This window comes from Crassostrea angulata, chromosome 5 (assembly GCF_025612915.1).
Source record: "Crassostrea angulata isolate pt1a10 chromosome 5, ASM2561291v2, whole genome shotgun sequence".
In the NCBI taxonomy this organism is placed as follows: domain Eukaryota; kingdom Metazoa; phylum Mollusca; class Bivalvia; order Ostreida; family Ostreidae; genus Magallana; species Magallana angulata.
Window position 1 is genome coordinate 54,655,342 of NC_069115.1, and position 8,430 is coordinate 54,663,771.

At 33.4% G+C, this 8,430-nt stretch overlaps 1 pseudogene; it reads right to left on the minus strand.

Annotated features, from left to right (window-relative positions):
- Nucleotides 1–1,885: 1,885 nt before the first annotated feature.
- LOC128185509 (transient receptor potential cation channel subfamily M member-like 2) lies at nucleotides 1,886–6,794 on the minus strand (annotated as a pseudogene).
- Between the last annotated feature and the right edge of the window lie 1,636 nt (nucleotides 6,795–8,430).

Genomic DNA, 8,430 nt, shown 5'->3' on the forward strand with positions numbered 1-8,430 from the left:
CCTTTTTCAACAAAATAAATCTTTTAATTTCAAATTAATGCTATATCTGTCTTTTTAGTTGTGTATATTAGAAATGATTGCACATAAACTGTAAACAGATTTTTCTTTCAAATTCCATAGCAAAGCGTTACAAAATATAGCATACCATATCATTTCAATTTCTCATGTCATAGCATAAAGATCTCAAAGCATTACATAGCTATACCATGGGTTTCATTAAAATTACATACCATAATGCAGTATAATTAAATGCATATGCAAAAAGTGACTGTAATCGCAACTATAGACACCTTAATTTTCATTTCCAGTAAGTGCAAAATAAAATGGATCATTGTGATCCTCATTAGAAACTGAAAACTGTCAATACACCTGGTACAAGGTTTAGTTACTCTACTTACGCATTATCGTAACAAGGAGTCGCGAGTTCTGCCTCTTTGTAAACTAATATACATTTATTATATCATTTCCTTAGAAGGAAATGAAATATGCTTATTTCAAGTATTTTTCCAACAGAGTGCTTTTCCATTTTGATCAATTTTCGTGAGACGAGCATCAGATTTCTGTACGGCATCGGCAGATTGAACATATTCGAAATCCCCCTTACAAAGATTACAAAGTCTCTAAATATCCAAGTTCAAGCCGCCCCTCGGTCTAAAAGTGATATTTAAGATGTATTTACATACATATAGTTGAAAAAGACCCCCCTTCCCAATAGTCTTCATTAACACTTAATTTAGGCTATGTAAATGTACATTTGACCTTCAGATAACATCTGCTGTGAATACTGATTTTGAAATGAACAAGAATCAACATCTTTTTATTGCATTATATTTTATACCAATTTATGCAATAGAACTATTTGAAATTCAGTAATACATAAAATTTGAAATTACCTTGACCTTCGTCATTTATACAACTCTTTATATACATGTAGTTATGCAATCATTTTAGTTATATAATGCAACACTCAATGTAGTTATTCATTTTAACGAGGCCGAGTACAGAACGAGTACGCACGCTTTCGCACAGCGTTTCGTTTGTATTGTGACGTCATCTTTTTTGCTTGGTTGACGCCATGGCGTGATAGTTTCAACTGCAGATATTCAGCGAAAATTGTTGAAAATATCTCGTTTGATGCGTAAAAATAATGTTATATTGTGGAATAAACATAAAAATCTCGAAGTATTAGCTATATTTGGGCTCGGGTCGAAAACGTGAAGAGGGTTCAGCAAGCCTAGCCCTCTGTCACGTTTTCTTAACCCGCCTAAATATAGCTTAATTCATATATTTCAAGACAGTAACCATGTATTTTATATTAATTACCCTTAATATGTAATGTTATATATTTTTTGTTACTTAATTATGTCTTAATGTTTTAATAATACTAAGAAGATCACCTTTTCCGCCTTTGTCAAATAAAAAATAGCCATTATCTGACGAATCTGGGAAATTTGGCATACAAAAATCAACTTTGATAAGACCCCTGGAACAAACCAGGAGGAAAAGGGTTTTTTTATTTGACAATTTGATGCTTTTTAGAAATAACTTTAATATGTAGAACAGAAAAAGAAATCCCTAGGGCAGAAGTTTTGAAAAAATGTAAAAAATATGCAAAATTGATACATTTCAAGCAAAATCCCATGGGGTCCTATGTTAAAGATGAACAACCTTTGAGGTGGCCCCCTAAACAAACGGTGTGGTAAATGTCTTATTTTTTAATCTTAAAATAATAATTATATCAGTAGAAATTCATGTAAAAAGTTTCATCCAGAAATCTAGGGCAGAACAAATTAGACCCGGCCTCGTTAAATGTCATTAACAAAAATTAAAATGCGTGCAAATGTGTATGTGTTTTTTTCATAGAACATAAAACAACAAATAATTAAAGTGATCGTTGATATTTTAACTTTTAAAAACAGATTTTTTTCGTTGTATCTCCTTATCGACGATCTCTGACTGTCGTATAGTTCATGATTTCACTTTGTGTTATAACTTCTGAAAGAAATTATTTTCTGGAAGTTCTTTTGAAGAGCTGATTTCTTTCGTTTTTCTTTTGTATTCATGAGATTTATTTCAGTATGACCTATTTTTATGTCACAGGAACCTACAAAGAATTGCTTCATTATTCAATAAAGAGGCATTGGACATTTTGTAATTGATATTGATGATAATCTATACCGTAAAGGAAGTTAATATGAAATGAAATATTCAATATGTTTTCCTATAAATTATTATTTATATGAAAAAGAATTCAAAAGAACAAGTAGATAACACTTGAAACAGAGGAAATTAAGTTTATATTTTCGTTTTTCTATTAATTAAGTTTTTCGATTGATTCTACATAGGATATTTATAATGCAAATATGAATGAAACTCATTATCTTTGAGTGACTTGTACTTACGGTCACGTTTCAATAAAAAGATCAATTGGACAAGACGAGGTATCAGGTTAAAAGGTGATGGAATCCGTCGGTTGTAATCACAGATAACTGTGTACCTCTGAAAGTGCCACAGTTTCTCAGAGTTTTCCTATACCCTTTCAAATGTGTAACTGGAATAGTAACAATAGTATCTATAATTAAAGGTGGAGACATTTTTATCAAAAACTACAAAATATCTGCATCAGAGTACTGCCTAAACCTTAAACAATCTATCACGTGTACAATGATATCAGTAAACTATTATAAATGAATTATTATTCTGATCAGTAATCAATGATGAATTAATCAAAAGTCTACTCTCATTTTTGTTAAACTTCCCCTAAATTTAAAAATAAATGAGATACTTTCGGCGGATATAAGTCAGTGGAACCAAAATATATAAATGCAATGATGCATGTAAAATGTTGCATAATTACGTAAATAGGGAGTATATTTATCACAATCACTTTTTTCAAATATGCACTGAAATATAGATTTCAATAGGCAAATGTTGACAATACACACTGCTGATTTATTTGGGACAGAATTAAAGCTTTATGACAAAAATTAAAATTAGTAATAAACGACGAACTACCACTTCCCCTTATAACTGACCCCTTCGCGACCATATTTAGACCCGCTCTTGATTTTCTATATGAAAGCCCTTCATTAAACAACCCCTGCGTTACGTAACAAGCGACCGTCATCTTTAGTAAAAACAAAAACATGCTGCGTAGATTGTTTCAAGCGACATTTGGCACTTTTAGATTTACAACATAATATAATGCACATACAAAACCGATATTATTTCATTTTTTTATCGGTATATAAAAATGGTCATAACAACATCTTGAAAGCATTACTTGTGAAGATCAGTAAAAAAAAGTTTACTTTTTGTTTATCTTAGTATCATAAAAGCTTAAAACTCATAAAAAGAATTTGATTGTAAGTAAAATATAAATATTGACTTACAAATATTTGTTAAAAAACATTGACATGGTGATATATATTATTACTTTTGTTATGAGGGTATAAGGTATATATTTCGACATCGTCTTATTAGGGTTCAAAGCTCATTGTTACAAGCAAGCATTACTAATGACTAAATTTTTACCTGAACATGACAATAACAAGATTGATCAAAAGGAGATTGAAGAACAACACATATATTCCTGCAATGGCCTGAACCGTCCAATCCTCTTGTAAACACCCATTTTTGGACGGGTCGTTCTCCCATATAGTACGATTTTTGGTACAGTTAGCTGGTCCACTACCTGATCATCGGAATATAAACAAACTCAGGCTTACATTCTATTATCGTGCTCACTCTAAAAGTGAAACATATCTAAAGAGCGTATGTCCATTGCGCATGTGTTTTTAACTGGCATGTGAGACAACTTCATGTATCTCTAATGTGACAAAAAAGATAATCCCCATGGGAAAATACAACATTAACATGACAATGAAATTACCCTGCATGGTTTACAGTAACAAGACAATGAAATTACCCTGCATGGTTTACAGTAAAAAGCCAATGCGTTGGGTTTTTTTGCTATACAATCCAAGCTTCTTTTTTTTAAAAACCTTTCATTTTGAAAGGTATATTTCCTAAATGAAGCGCTATATTTGCAGTATTTAAAACCTTTAAGGCCTTTCCTTTATATTTTAATCTACGCGCAATGATTTTCACATATAGTCTTTTGTTCTTTTTTTTTTAAGCAAAGCAACATTTTTTTAAATTTTATATCATACATAAATACAATATACCTCTAACCAGATTTTAAAAAAATGAATTTCATGAAAATGCAATAATGCCTCACGGGTAAGAAAAAATATTAAATCAGCATTAGTGTCCTTATCAATAACATTGTTTAGGATCAAACTAAGAGACTGAACGATTTGTTGTTTCACTTTTGTTCCAAAATGTACGATAATACATTTTATTTCTAAACAATTCTGATATAAAATATAAATTATCTCACCATCAAGAGTCTGAAGATTTAACTCAGCGTAAAGCTGCCAGTACGGAAAGTAAATGATAGACCAAATTCTCCAATTGCTCCAGTCATCTGACCATATGCTTTGGTGATCCGGCCAAATATTTGCGTGGTAATTAATTCCAACTCACAATACCACAAAAACAGCTATAAACAGGAACCTTAGCAGATCTTTCAGCTTAGAAAATAAATAGATGAATGTTTTTAGGGAACATATTTTATCTCAGTTACTTTTTAGTTTTGGTTAAAATTCAAACAAGGAAGAGTACCATTTCTTTGATCATTATAATGGTGGGTCCCATTATTCTGTGTATTGAAAACACTTCTAATATTCTCAGGTACATGACAAGCAGAGAAAGAGCAAACATATTTCGAGCAAAAGTGAATGTCGGACGATCTGGATTTGCATGACGGACACACAGTGCAATGGTAAGTAAAAGAAACGACAACAGATCCACCACGTTCCAGAAATCGTTTAAGTGTCTCAGTACACGGGACCAGTAACCCCTGTCGGAACGCCCTGGTGTAATCTTGCATCCCTGAAATAATGATAAAACTTTCCACATACATTAAAAAATAGAGTCAAATATACTCTATTTTTTATGTAAACAATGTGATAAAAAGTTTCCGATCTCTCATGCTTTTACTTACAAAGCAAGAGATCGATCAGTTCTTCAATAAGATCTCCGGCAGCCCATACATACATGGAAAATTCAAAAACATGGGCTTTGATTGTGTCATAAAATGGATCTCCGATACTTGTCAGAACAAAGTCACTGTACACAAAGAAAAATATTACCTAAAATAATGATTCAAAATACAACTTTACAAAATGCAGAAATCATAAGGAATAAATAACCTCACATTGCTCTAATTCTTGTATTCACATAAGGGTAAATACTTATAAATATAAAACACGTTTGTATTTATATACTTACGTAATTCAATACATATTTGGTCCTCGGAGCATAAATGAACTTTCTCGGCTTGCTCAATGCAGACTAGACAAAACAAACATAGAATTACATGTGATTCTTAAACTACATGATGTGTCTATAATATATTTAAACGTATTTGCGTATCTCAATAGATGTAAGAAAATCCTACACGGGATTTAACAGATTGATTTACAACTTTATTCCATAGTTTTGTTTTCCATTTACACCAGTCTTTATAGATAAATACACATCCCAAACATTTTAATATATTTCAAGAAGCAAAAAACTATTTTTTTCTATCATTGAGCAGAATCAAGAACTTCAACAACTATTTACACAATCTGACCTACTCAAAAGCCAAAGACAACTACAAAATCTGAAGAAAATATAAACAAGAGCTAAATTTAATTCAACACCAGAATAATATGCTGTTTCCAAATGCGGAGATTCAAGGTGCGGCACATGTCCTTATCTAAAGACAGAACATTCTATTTCTTTAAAATTTGGCAAGACTTTTTATGTTAATGAAAATATGTCGTGTAAATCCAAAAATCTGATTACTGTATTACATGTAACAACTGTGGCGAAGATTACATCGGCCAAACCGGAACACAACTTACCGCCCGCGTGCGCGTCAATCGTCAACAGATCAATGATCCCAGTACCAGAAAAAACCCTTGCTGTGAACATTTTGACATGTGCTAAGGGAGATTTTCAAGTATTCCCATTTCAAAACCTAAAACTGATTCAACCGCCATGACTCTTGTGAAAGATATTTATTTCATTAAATTATTATCCCCAAAATTAAACAAACATCAAATTAAATATCTGTATATATATAAATATCTTTATTATAGCCAGCCTTTGTATTTGTACATTAATTTTATTGACGTCGTTATGATATTTTGTCTAATTCAGTTTACAGAACTTTAACTTTTTATTATGTTTTATGAAGTCGTGATTTTATTCCTTCTCTAAAAAGACTCTCATTATATCATGACGTCATAGTTAACGTTTCTAAGAAAAACAATTTCATATCTTATGTACGTGCTAGTGAATAGAAAGTATGGAACTGTTCATTTTCTCTTTTCTTATTTGATTCTATAAACTGTGTGATATCACCTTTCACGGATTTTATATATATATATATATATATATATATAGAGAGAGAGAGAGAGAGAGAGAGAGAGAGAGAGAGAGGATATCTATATTGTGTGATTTTATATTTGCTTTATCCAACGAGTTGAAATGGTGTATATATTCGCGAGGCTTGCCGAGCGAATATAACCATTTATTTATTTATATATATTTATATAAATATATATATATATATATAGAGAGAGAGAGAGAGAGAGAGAGAGCACAGAGAAATTCGCTTTTTGTTGGAGCTCCACCTTCCGCCCCGACCGAGACTTGACCTCAAAACCTCTGGAACCCATTCTTCTAGCAGTGAGCGGCCACCGCACTTCCCACTCGGCTATATAGGCAAGACAAAAACCTTGCTTACGATGACGAAGGGAAACTAGCGCGCCGGCCGTGTACTACACAGTCGCTTGAGCTACAGGTGGAAATACAGTTAAACCACAATCTGAGAGGATCTGGAGTTTACGGCAAGAACATGTCTTTGAAAACGCCAGAAAAAGCGACGTCGGCGGATCGCATGGAACAGCGCGCCATCATTAAATTCTGCGTAGACTCGGGGAAAACACCTATCGAAACGAAACAAATGATGGAGAACACAAAAAGGCATCGACACATATCAAGATCACTAGTCTACAAGGGGCACAAACGATTTTCGGATGGAGTTTGCATTTAAAAGACGCTGAAAGAAGTGGAAAGCCTTAGCTTGGTGACGATATAACGAAATCCCGCATTCATGACATTGTCATGAAGGACAGACGTCTGACGTTAAGAGAAGTCGCGTCAATAAGTGATGTTAGCAAATCTTCGGTTTTTAATATCCTCACTGAAGACTTCTGTATAAGTCGTGTTTGCGCAAGATGGGTGCCCAGACTTTTATCCGATGAGCACAAAAAAGACAAATGCAGACAAGTAAGGCTTTCATACAGAATTTCAAAAGAGGAGGAGAGAAGTGGCTTGACAGAATCATTACTACGGACGAGACTTGGCTGCATCATTTTGATCCAGAAACAAAAACAGAATCCAGCATTTGGAAACACCGGGGTTCACCAGCACCGAAAAAGGCAAAGGTTGCGAAATCCATGGGTAAACAAATGTACATATTATTTGAAGATCGGCACGGAATGATTTTGGTCCACGCTGTACCCTCCGGTCAGACGGTGAATGCTGCATACTACTCCAAGGAAGAGAACTACCCATTTCATCACATTTAAATTGTAATTACAGATTTAAAAACGTCCATTTCGCTACATTTAGCATATCGTAATTCATAAATTTAATACCCGGACATTCTAATCTTAATTTTGATTCATTTAATTACTATATATATGAATAAATTCACATACTCAAGTATTCTAAAGCCACATACAGTGTACCAAACGAAACATTGGTTTTATTTATTACAGGTGTTACGCCGCGACCTAGTTAAGGCAATTAAGAAAAAACGCCCTGCCATGGCTGTGGACCTTGGAAATATCATCCTACACCAAGATAATGCACCAGCACATACAGCAACTTCCACGTGTCTGGAAATCGAACTCCTAGGATACGATCTTCTTGAACACCCGCCATACAGTCCGGATCTTGCTCCGATGGATTTTGCAATTTTTCCTTTCATCAAATCACAGCTAAGAGGAGTAAGATTTGAGGATTCTGATGAACTTAAATATGCTACTCGGACCATTGTATCTAAAATCGACAGTAAATGGTATTCGGATGTGTTCGATTCATGGCTAAGAAGGTGTGAGAAGTGTTTGCAGTGCAAAGGTGACTACGTTGAAAAGTAACAGAAACCAACGCGCTACGTACGACGTTATAAAAACGTCGTGTAACCGTCAGACTGGGCCGTGCGGCCTGTACAGGCAATGTTTTTATAGTGATAACTACATTATGAGAATGAACATTGTTCTGATTTTTATACACATGCATTATTAT